General features: G+C 28.4%; 1 long non-coding RNA gene across 5 annotated transcripts; it reads left to right on the top strand.

Moving 5' to 3' along the window:
* Positions 1-7789: 7789 nt before the first annotated feature.
* LOC112285674 (uncharacterized) lies at positions 7790-10315 on the top strand. Of its 5 annotated transcripts, none has more exons than XR_016504596.1 (6): positions 7790-8069; positions 8535-8689; positions 8876-8949; positions 9238-9358; positions 9651-9911; positions 10218-10315. It is a non-coding gene; the product is annotated as an uncharacterized LOC112285674 (long non-coding RNA). The 5 variants fall into 5 exon arrangements; XR_016504595.1 differs by having other exon boundaries at positions 9641-9911; XR_016504597.1 differs by having other exon boundaries at positions 7811-8069; positions 8535-8687; positions 8876-8927; positions 9641-9911.
* The last annotated feature ends 1080 nt before the right edge of the window (positions 10316-11395 follow it).

Genomic DNA, 11395 nt, shown 5'->3' with positions numbered 1-11395 from the left:
GTTTCTGGGGGCTCGTTGCGACCATAAGCCGACCACCGACGCAAACCCTAATCTGACCACGCCTTTGTTCAGGTGACGATCCATGTCTCGGTACTTCACTTTAGGTCCTGGATAGAACAACGGATCTCGAAGTTGCCTACGTGTGCGAACAAAGTGTTCCCGTGTTCTCCAGAAGCACCTTCCACGAAATTGAGAGAGGGTTCCATACAATAGTTGGCATAATAAAATATAAGTACTATGCAGATGAATGTGACTAATGTGAATTAACATTGGATAATTTGAATAGCTTTGGATTTTCTTGGAGGACTTACATTTGAAAAGAGAGAATATGACAATATAAAAATTATTGAGTTAATTTAATATGAAAATCCAAGTTTTAAATCAATTCAAAAAAAACTTTACAAAATAATTAGTAATTATGATATAAAAGTTTTGATTAATAACCAAATACTTCTCAACATTTTTCTAAATGGAACCTAATGTTTTGATTGGTAATAAAAATGCACCTTGCTTAGTTTATAACCTCAAAGGATAGAAATTTTATAAGTTATGTAAGAAATATTTATTGAGACATAAGTTTACAACTTAGAAATCTCTATTTCAAAAAAGTATTTTTAAGTAAGTTAGGAATATTAGTTAAGGGATATCAAATAACGAAAGTACATCAATTTTGTCTTACTGATGTTAAAAGTAAATTGCTTGCTCAAGTTTGACTTGTAATTTTTTTTAATAAACATTTTAAAATATTTGCAACTATCTATTTTGACATGGATAATTTAATTTTAATTTATTCTATTTTTTCTGGAATACTTGGTTTTTATTTATTATTTTTTAAATATTGATTTTTTTTATAGTAATAGAAAAAATACAGAATAAAAATTATATAGTATGTTTAATTAAGTTTTAATATGCTTCTTGTCATTATAAAAACTTTCAAAACCTAATTTTTGTATTAACTTAAAGAATAATCATGACATTTTTTATATTGAAAATTTTAATATCAATGTTTTAGCTGCAAATATACAAGTATGTGTTGTTAGCCTAAATCACTTTTGACCTCAAAATCCAATTCCATTAAATTTTTGGTCCTAAAAGTCAACTAGTATAATATTTGTTTTTTATCATTTTTCTGAGAGAAAACCCATTAATACAAAAATAAATATCAACTACACTAAGTACTAATGCTACTACTTCTACAAAAATCAACTATGTTGAATTTACATAGAAACCATATGATTAAGCAATACAAATAATTAATTGTCAAATATTCATCATTTTAAAAATCTTTCAACACTTCTTATCAATTGTATGTAATTTAATATCAAAGTATTGGATTGTAAGGTTTTGGTACAAATACTTTTATATACTATAATATTAATATATAAAATAATAAATCTTGATGTTTTTGCACAATTACAACAATAAATAAATACATTTGCTTCTTCTACTTTTAGAATTCATATGGATTTTTTGCAATACACAAAAAAATAGTATTTTTAAAAAGTGCATAAATATATATTTTAAAATTTATTTATATCTTTATGCTAATAAGATATTGAAGTTTTTTAAATATTTGGAATATAAAAAAGAATGAATTGTATTTTTGTTTGTTTGTTTGTTTGTTTTTTTTTTTTTTTTTTGTTATAAATGCACGTATATTGACAATAATGTTATCAAATAAACATCATAATATATAGATAGATAGATAGATAGATAGATAAGGAATTAGTAAAGCCACACCTCCCTTTACTATCTCATGACTAATTTTGTCTCTATTCTAAGTTCTTGTTTCTTATTCCTAGTCTCTTCCTCCTTTTTCCCTCCCCTTTGTTCATATTTCTGGCTTAAGATGGGTTTTACTTCACACTTCTTCCCTCTTCCATTTACAAAACACCAAACCTACAAAATCCATTTGTGCACATCAAGCATGATATAGACATGTGTTCAATTCAAAATTAACACAATCAAAATCAAATCAAATGTAGTTGCTGTTTTAAAACATTTTTCTTCAACCCTCCATAAGATTATGTCACTAAACAACATACAATATCTTACCTTGGCAGATTTCAAAAACCCCTAAGAACAAGGCATACTAGATAGAAAATCTAACATATCCTATCCTTTGACAACATTCAACTTCTTCCAACGTTGTGCACTAATGCCTTAAATTGAATCTCATAGTCAAAGCAAAACCTAAATTAATCTTTAAATGTTAGTTAATATTTCTATAAACTACAAGACTTATATGTTTCCATATTGTTTGTTGTGTTTTAAAAGTTGCAAACTATCCACTTTTAACTAACATTTTTTTGTTTATTTAATATTGATTTTTTTAATAATATATATATATATATATATTTTTTAGAAGTTTTGATTTGGTATTAGAAATTAGGGATTCTCGTCCTCTTATTTGACTTGTTGATTTGTTAAAATTATCTATGAAAAAAAATTTATAAATGCTATACTTTGTGAGAATGAAAATAAATTTGTAACTATTGTAGATTTTCATGAGCTTGTCAACACTTTCAAGACAAAAAAATTATAAAATATTAATATCAAACATAAAAGTATTATTCTTACACCTATAAAAAAAAATTAACAATGAGATCTAATATTTATGCCAAGAATTTATACAATTGAGAGAAATAAGTAAATCAATCTTACAAGTGAATTCAAAAAGCTTTCCTACCACCAATATTAAGGAGGCAAAGATTAGTATGTTGTAGAAGATTGATAGAAGAAGATCAAAATTTCAAAGATTTTGACAAAAAATCAAGTTTTATTTAAGATTACATTCTTTTCAATACCTTGATGGATTTACTTCAGTTAGATTTATACATGCATTCATATTTTTAAGTAATTATTTTTTATTTATATCTTCAATATTAAAAAAAATCATAATTCATGTATAATTTAAATTTATTTTTGAAAGTATATATGGCCATAATTAGAAAATTTGATTACAAATAAAAACTAAAAATAAATATGTTTTTTATAATATATATTACGATCAACTATCATTTATGTTGCCAAATTTCAAAGCCTTATTTGTAATGTGGATCGGAATAATATAGCCATTATCAACCAATTTTGATATTGACTAAAAGATAATATCAAAGTTTTATTATTAAAAATATCTAGAATAATTTTATTAAAATAATTTATTGCTCATGCCATTGCATGCAATAATTAATTCTTTGAAAGATACTAAAAATAAAGACTTGATTAGAGAAGAATAAATCAAGTTATAAAAATAATTCCTAAGTTTTCAAATAAGGAGAAAATTCTTCGTAAATTGCAATACATTTGAAATAACTTGGTCGGCAAGAAAATACTTGACATCATCAAGAAAGATTGTATTTATACTATAGAGAATCTAAACACACTAATCAATATTGATCAAAGAAGGAACACAATTACAAAATCAGAAGTATGATTTTTAATGAAGACAATGTCTTAAAAAATAATTTTTTTTACTTACAACAAGGACCAAGTGGCTAGAATCTCATGCAACACTTAGTGAAGGTTATATTTGCTCTTTAAAATTCTCACCATATTTTATAATAGATATTTATTTAAGATCTTAAAACCACAAAGCCTTTGTTCCACTAGATTCAAGAGCCTTAGTTAGTTTTTTAGATGAAGAATTTTTTAAAAGTCATAAAATATTTTTAGTAAAGAAAATTAAGTTTGAACATTTCAAAATTATAGATGGTTTTGTAGTATGCATGAAATCATTTTTTATTTATGCCGCATCTATTTTTAATGGTCGAAAGACTTCAAGAAATATTTTAAGGTAATATAATTATTATCAAGATATTTTTTAGAAAAAAAATATAAATATTATTTAAAAAAAAATCTTATGATTCATTGATTAATCTTCAAAAAAGACCTCAACCACCATTTAAACTAATTTGAAGCTTATTAAAAAAAAAGTTGGCTTATTCAAAGTTTACATTAATGAGAATTTGGTCAAAAACCTCATGCACCATTTGAAATCTTGAACATAAGACCTTATCTTATTTATGAAGAAATAAGATAGATCTCTATAGATGAGCATGAATTATATGTGACTTATCAAAAAAATTACAAAGAATAGGTATTTATTATCTTTGATATCAAGAATTTTTGATTAATTGAATCAAAAAAAGATTTATATTAAAATAGATGTATAAGAAATATATAACTTCATATATATAAAATAAAGGATGAATATAATGATATATTTTGAATTAGATATGAGTATTTTAACTATAATATTATGGCTTTTGGATTCATAAATACTCCAAATTCTTTTCAATATCTAATAAATGATATTTTATGTAAATATTTAGATAATTTTGTTACCTATTATCTAGATGATATTTTAATCTATTCTAAAAGTAGAGGATTATATGAACTTTTATATTTGTTGTGTATTACAAATATTTGGAGATGTAAGGCTATATATTAAGATGGAAAAAAATCATATAACTCAAGTTAATTTCTTAGAATATATCATTTTAAATAATGGCCTTATAATTGATTCCAAAAAAATATAAATTATTATGGATTAGAAGATTTCAAGAACAATAAGATATCTTCAATGTTTTTTGATTTTTTCAATTATTATTGAATCTTTATAAAAAAATAATTTTCAAAGAGCAACTTTACTTACATAAATAAATTTCAAAATAATAATAATAATAATAAAAATAAAGAAGCCAAAGCAATATTTAAAGTTTTAAAGATAATTTTTATTGCAACACCAATTTTATATTGTGTTGATATTTTTAATGCAATTTTTATAGAAACAAATACATTAGACTTTATCTTGAGTGCCATTTTATTATAAATAGGAGTAGATAATAAAATTCATTCTATAGCTTTTCATTCAAAAAATATTTTTGCAATTAAGATTAATTTTAAGATTGACAATAAAGAACTTTTTGTAATGATAGATTCATTTTAAGAATAAGGCTATTATTTAAAAAGCACTTCTAATTAAATGATTATTTATACAATTGACAAGAATCTTAAGTATTTTATGTTAATACACATATTTAATTATTACCAAGATTGTTAAAACATGTTTTCATCAAGATTTATATTTAATTTTATTTATTAACTATAAAAACAATACAATTTATCAAAAATATTTTTTACATGTTCTTATCTTCAACCAAAAAAATAAAATACAATTTTTAATCAACAACAAATAATTCTTTTGAAGTTAGAGTAGTTTCACTTTTAAGCAATGAAATCAACGTTAATTATTAATTTAGTATTATTTGATTAATTTCAATAAAATATATCAGATCTTCATGTGCATGATATTAAAAATAGTTCTTTAAAATTTTATAATACCTACAAATTTTAATTTACAAACAATCTTTTTTATTTCAAAAAGATGTCAATCTATTTCAAAATGTAATATTAAATTACATGCTCTTTAAGTTCTTCATAATTTTTTTAATTTTAGGATCTTTTAGATACAATAAAATATTAAAATTAATTTCAAAAGTTTTTTAGTGGCCGCAAATGTGAAAGGCAATTAAGGATTTTGTACAATCATGTGATATTTATTTAAAATAAAAAATTCCTCATCATCAATCTTATTAACTTCTCCAACTATTATTGACTTCTCCAACTATGACATATACTAGAAAAACTATGGTTATGAGTTCTATAGATTTTATCATTGATCATCTAATCTTAAATTCTTATGGCTCTATATTTGTAATAGTGGATTATTTTAGTAAGATGGTATATTTTGTAGTACAAAAAAAAATCATTATAAGTGAAAAAAAAAAAATTACTTTTTAAAATATTTATTTTTATTATAAATTACTAAAGAATACCTTATTAGATAAAAGAATCCAATTTATATCTATGTTTTAAAATTTTCTTTTTGAAATATTGAAGATAAATATAAAACTATCTTAAGTCTTTCATCTTCAAATTGATGGGCAAGCAAAACTCATAAATCAAGTTTTGGAGTAGTATTTGAAATATATTATCAACTACTATTAAGATGATTGAACAACTCTTTTTTTATTTGCAAAATTTGCATGTAATAACATAGTATATTTTTTTATTCAAAAATCACCTTTTATACTAATTATACTTATTATCTATAATTTGATACTTTTTACTTTTCAAAAGTTAATAAATTTATAAAAAATTACTTATTAGAGCTACATGCAATAATGAAAGCCTAACTAAGTAAAGTTCAAGGTAATTCGCTAACATATATATATATATATAAGTTCTATAATATAATCATTATTTTTTTCTTTCACCTAATAGTTGTATTATAACATAATATCTTAGCAAAGAAAAAAAGAACAACAATGATTATAAAAATAATCTAATTTAAAAGCTAAAGGTGTTGATTCTAATATGAGAATCATTTTTAGATTCATTGACATTTAATCGATTATTATTTAAAAACAATAGATAATACTTTTGAATGGTCTAATGCTCACAAGATAAGGATCAAGAAAAAATTATAGATTCATTAGGTATATTAAATAAGGAAAATTTTGTAAATGACAAAAATCTATATGATGATGATTGTACAACCAATAATATTGTGTGTTATTGCCATTGATATGATAGGTAACTAAATATTGTATTATACAAATTATATGATATCATAATATTTAATAGAATTATATTGTATACTATTTCATAATTTACTTACAATTGTTATTTTAGCAAGAATTGGATAATATTTTTTTAAAGAAAATACATTCCAATTTTAGTCAAAAAAATAACTAATTTTCAAATACAAGCATCATATTTTTTTCTAACTAAAGTATTTTCTATTTATTCAATTTTTTAAGCCTTTTACTAAACCAATAAAATATATATTTCTTTTCTAGTTTATTTATTCATAAGCTTAATAATTTTTTTTTTATTTTATTTTTTTACTATTTCTACGTTCTTTCATATCAATATTTAAAGTTGTTAAGAAAAGAAAAGAAAATATAATAAATTAAATGAAATATGCTCTTGTAAATGTATTTTTGTCTCAAATAGATGAATAATCTATAATCAACTATATATAACATAATCTATATTATTTTTATTTTTTGGCTTTGTAGATAAAAAATTATGGTCAAAAATCAAACTTATGCTTTACTAAATCAATGCATACAAATTTTACAAAAACATATTCAAAAGTACTTCTTTTTCTTTTCTTTTTTTAATTAAGTGTTTAAACATCACTTACACTCGTGCATGAAGATCTTTTTTAAAGTAATAATATGTAAAAAAAAATCTTAAAAGAAGTTCAAAAACTCTATAATAAACATAATAAGTCAAGCCATATATGAATATTGTAAAAATATATCGATGTATAAAAGAGAAGCAAAACACTCAAAATCATCTTCTAAAGACTCAATTTGAAAAAAATAAGCCTTCTTTGAGTTTTGTAGTATTTTTAATACTGCAATACTTAAATTAAATAGGAAATCAATGATCTCTAAGATCCCCTGTTAAGACCCTTTACAAGATCTAAAACCTAAGTCTTAGACGTATGGTACCAAATCTCTCTATACACTTGACATATTATTAATAATAAAATAATAAAATATTATTTTTATGTACAAAGTTATTTGTGCCATGTCAATATCATTCTCATATATATAATAAAGTATATAAAAGCTTACATAAATAAAAATTAATTCAATATAAAATATCATTATGTTTTTTATTCTTATTGTTTATTTTTTTTTGAAATAAAAATACAAGGACCTTAGTAAAATGACATGCCAATAAATTCTTCAGAAAATGATGTCTATAGTACAAAAACTCTTCCAAGTTCTAAGTACAAAGAGCCAAGCATTCTCTTCACATTCCCTTAGTCCACCGGTCTACAATGCACGTCGCTCTTGGAATGCCGCAGCTCGCCTTTCTACCGCCAAAAATCGGTTGAATACACTCGTGTGTCGATGTTTTACAAGTCCTGTTTCAGATTCTCGGTGTGCGATTTGGTCGCGAGTGGAAGACAGTGTGATGGTTTACAAGTTGAGTTCCTTTCTAAGTAGCAGAATAAGTGTGATGAACAACTGTTCATGAACTGGGTACCATTCTTCACGCATGAACGTTCAAGTTTTATTCTGTAGATTCTTGTGTATTTTGCTGATGTAGTGGGCATTTTCGATAGAACTCCTGTATCCACTTTGTTTCAAAGTTTGAATCACAAAATTTGCCACATGGTTGGGAGAGGCTCTCCATCTGGCTCTATCTGGAGGACAGGGATCTAGTACACCATTTGTTTGATGATGTTGTGATGCGCTTAATTGGCTTCAGTTCTTGCTCCACTAGTTTCTTACGACGAGGAATTCGTGTCACTTTAGGTTACGTGTCTATTTGTTCAAGGTGACTCTATATCGACAACAACTTATCGTGTCAATCTCCGTTGAACCTATTCATCCTACTTGTACGACTCACTTAGTTTTTTCGATTTCAAATTGACTTGTGATGGTTTCCTCCTGAGATTTGTGTTCATGCAAGTGGTAGTTTGAACACTATGTGATGGATTGCAGGGTGAAGAAGCAACTCTAAGATTTAAAATGAACTGAAGTGGTCGTGAGGGTATTTTTATGGCTGATCAGAAGATCCCTTCTCAGGCAGGATTGGTGAAGATAGTGGTTCCATGCTCTGCAGCTATAGAAGAGACACGCAACTGCATCCATGACGTGTGAATCTTCCTCACTCCACTTGAAGATTCCAAGTTATTTCGTTATGCTCAAGTTTATGTTACCTCGTAATGTTGAATTAGAAGATTTTGTGAGTAGTGTGCAATAAGAACTGTTTCTTTTTTCTTTTCGCTTACCAGAGCTGCAATTTGTTACTCATGAGCATTATGTTGGCAATTGTGTTGCAGTGATTGTCCAGTACTTTACATCTGGCCTCCTCGTGCTGCCTTGCTGGTGAAGGTAAATAGAGCATTCAGTTAAGGTACAACAGGCGGGTTCAGGGTCCATCTGTTTGAAATTTTAAAGACTGGGGGTTGTGTAGTTTGCTTGGATATATGAAGATGGCGATGTTCTCGATTCTTGAGCACTGAGACATCATTTAAGAGCTTTAAATAAGAGCCAGGCACCTGGGTCAGTTAGTAAAAGCAGCATTGAATGATCTATTGAGAATCATGATGTGTTTTTGCTCCTAGCCCTTATCTCTTTTACAGATAGTAAAATATAACTTATCTATCATTTCGTGCTGTGGGAACTTGTCGCTCCATGAAAGGGTCCGTATTGATGGTTCTGAATGTTGATGGAGAGCATTGACTAAATGCAACAAACAACGTCAAAGAATGGGTCGGCGGCCAACGGCCTCATCTACGATAGCTCGGAGGACCTGTTTTCATGTATACCTCATCTCTAGTGCTGGGTTTGTAGCTGTTAATAAACATTGTGTTGTCCTCTTGAAAGACGAGTTGTAAGTTGCATTTCACTGTGTTTCTTCAGACAAAATCCATCTCACCTTCAGAGCTTAACTACTTTTTCAACCCAGCTTTTTATGTTCCGATCAGTAAGGAATGAGTCTTGTCTGTTTGTTGGCATATAATGGAACGAAATTGTAAGTTTCCAATTTTCTATGTTCAATTCTGACATGTCTTTTATTCTCTTACAAGTATGTGGTACTGAAGCTGATTGCAGGCATGGTTTGGGACCCTTTTCAAGCATTATTTGCTTATTTCAAGCACTATCATAGGAAATGCTGTACTTCGTATTCCACGTGTGGCTCCGAGCAAGCTTGGATGAATTTTCTTGCTTCTATATTTGGCCTCACTCTCAGATCGCAGGAGACCGTCACTTTAAGTGTCTAGAAGCAACCCTGATTGATTCAATCAATACAAAAGGTTTTGAAACTCTGCAATTGGTAATGCTGCGACCACTTAGCTGGCGAAAGAAGGATAGGCAAGTTCCAGGTTGCTCATGTTCTTGCATGTAGATTGGAGCTCAATTTGACATTTAATTTCATTATGGAAACAGAGATCTTTTGTTTGTGCATTATCAGACACTTGGAGTTAAGGGTTTAGGATTGAGCAGCAATATTTTGAAATCTGTAAGTAATGTGGTGCCTAGTATGTAATAAATTATTGAACATAGGATCAAGGCCTTTACTCACAGCTTTACATCCACAAAGGTCACATGAGGATTACCGTTGATAAAAATACTTATCAGGAAGATTAACATTCATGGGCTTTGTCCAACGTTGCGCAGTTGGCTCAGGATCGCTGCATGTGGACCCAGAACCAAGAAGAGAGATATTTGATGATTTCAGTGGTTGAGAATGAGTAAACCACACGGGTTACCTCACAGTAATCTATATGATTGCAATACAATCATCAACATGATGGTGCATTACAAACATAGAAATTTTGTGAAGAAACTTCTGAGAGTCGGTCAGTTGATTTGCAAAACCTGTAAAAATTACTTCGACATGAAATTTCCATGTGTTGTTTCGTAACTAAAAAATGGTCATTATCAACATGTCATCTGTTTTGTCTTTTGAGCTGAGGACAAGTTGATTACCTCTCTTTTGACACACAACTACCGTCAATGAAGGCGAGTGTGATTCTCATACGTAGCTTCGTTAGAGCTGCATGATCGAATTGTGGGGTCAAATTCCAGTCCTTCATTGATGGTGATGCTTCCACTTGATAGGGAACGCTGGAGAATACAGGATTAACCTGATCACTCGAGAAATAAATAATACCAAAAAAACGTTATTTGTGAAAAGTATGCTCTCCATGTTCAATGTGACGTGCTCTATTCAGTTATTACGAAACAAAAGGTCAACCTGCTTTTAAACAACTCCTATCACGATTACAAATATCACACCTCGCGGTGTTCAGGAATTTTGAACATCAGATCTTATCGATTCCTGCGGTGATTACCAATCGATTATCTCCTCTTCTTAAGCTAATCGACAATCAGAGCAACAACAGGCTAACCCTTGACGGATCCGCCACCAGGGCTTAAACCGATCAAACCTGCTCAAACTAACACTAATACACACACACACACGCAAGGTCCATTTACTCCTTGGTACACTGTCCTCGGTCCAGAGGCAAGGCAAAGGAATGAAGTATCCCCAAGAATCTGCGTTGAGCTGTTCAGTGCTGGATCGGTTCGTGCTCCCTATGGATGAAAGGTTGCTCGAAAGCCAACCAAACCTGCCGGCTGGAGTTCTGTGACCAGAAAACGATGGGCAGCGAGCGCAAGGCTGATTCTATCATTCCCCGAGCGACCTTGCTGTCCTGGAGGAGGAATCACGATCACCATCAGGCTCCGAGCTCCTCCTGACCCAGTTGTCCTCTGGCCCGTCTCTGTGCTTTGTCCACACTGTTGTTGCAGGGACCCAGCAGTAAATGTCGCACATCCCAGTACCACCACTA

This window comes from Physcomitrium patens, chromosome 8 (assembly GCF_059467195.1).
Source record: "Physcomitrium patens ecotype Gransden chromosome 8, ASM5946719v1, whole genome shotgun sequence".
NCBI lineage: Eukaryota > Viridiplantae > Streptophyta > Bryopsida > Funariales > Funariaceae > Physcomitrium > Physcomitrium patens.
This window is presented reverse-complemented; position numbering and strand designations above follow the sequence as displayed.